The sequence below is a fragment of the Oryza brachyantha genome, chromosome 4 (genome assembly GCF_000231095.2).
Source record: "Oryza brachyantha chromosome 4, ObraRS2, whole genome shotgun sequence".
Lineage (NCBI taxonomy): Eukaryota > Viridiplantae > Streptophyta > Magnoliopsida > Poales > Poaceae > Oryza > Oryza brachyantha.
In genome coordinates this window covers 3,140,323-3,141,696 of record NC_023166.2, presented here as the reverse complement: position 1 = coordinate 3,141,696, position 1,374 = coordinate 3,140,323, and the positions used below count along the sequence as shown (strand labels likewise).

Below are 1,374 nucleotides of genomic sequence, written 5' to 3'. Positions count from 1 at the left end.
ACTCTTTCTTGGTACCAGAAAACCGCCCCACAATAAGGGCATTCATGGGAGGGTCCACCATAATAGGATCGGTCAGGATACATGCTGCATATATTAGGTAATCACTAAGCACGGGGCAACGTGGGGCAAGTGTAAACGAAAAAATTCACTATGGCTGAACAGACCTTTCAATGATGCGATATAGTCCTTAGGCAAAGGCAGGACATTAGCAAGAGTAGCGGCTGGACCTACGCAACTGAAAGCACAGCGAGAACACCCAATTAAGATATGATAGGTATAGAACACGATAGTCCTACCCAGACGGAAATGGACATGGAAAACTGGTCGCAGCGCAAATATACCATCTAGGATTTTCTGAACCAAATACCCTGGGTGACCACCTAATCTCCTCAAACGACGTTGTTCTCTATGTGTTGCAGCGGCATCACGTGGCACATCTAAAAGTGTTCTTTTCCTAAACACAATCAGCGACATGTTAAGAGAACCATAAGCATCACCAGGGAAAACGACAGGGAAAAACACAAATAGGTACAAACTTACTATTGGGAGCACTCAGCGAGCCAGCACCGACGGCACCAACAGGGCTGGACTGAGACCCAGCACAGCCAGATAAAACAGTAGACGAACCGAGAGCATGGGTAGGAAAACTTGGGCTACTGCTTGATGGTATCGAGTGGCCTGTGGATAACCCAGACGTTGTACGACTAACATCGCCGAACACAGGAGCCTGCAAAAATCCTAAGAAGCGCAAAACATGTTCTGGGTGAAACCTATGTAGAAAGAGATAGGCAGCACCCTGTGGCACGGAGTGAGGCAGAATAGCAGAGAACTGTAGAGATATACTGTATAGAACTGTAGCAAATCACTGTTCTTATTAAAAAAGATTATTTTACTGTAACTTGTGGCTGTAGAGGTCGATCTAGAGCCGTTCATCTCGTATCAGATGGCTGATATTTATCTCATTCACGGCACTGTTCACTGTCTGCCATTACTAACTAATGGCAGACGATACAAATCCGTCAGAAAGGATAACAGACCCTGGCCTATAGAAGCACGGGGGGGGGGGGGGGGGAGCTCGACTTTCCCGTGCCCGCTGAACTCGCTGGGAAGGGTGACCCGACATCGCAGACGCCAAAGAGCTGAAGCCCTCAAACATATAGTAGACCCAACACCAAATTAATAAGCAGATAACATGGATATCAACATAAAACCGTCTCATTCAGCGCATCGGAAGGGAGACACATGTTAATCCAAAGAACAACTACTCTAGTACAAACAAACATAGCGAAGCACATGCACTGTTACACCAGACTACATGCGAGGCATCTATTGCTTGGTGCATTAGCTACTTGTATGGCCTATATGTGCTAGAGA

General features: G+C 46.5%; 1 pseudogene; it reads right to left on the bottom strand.

Moving 5' to 3' along the window:
- Positions 1-227: 227 nt before the first annotated feature.
- On the bottom strand, positions 228-1,123 carry LOC121054155 (annotated as a pseudogene).
- Between the last annotated feature and the right edge of the window lie 251 nt (positions 1,124-1,374).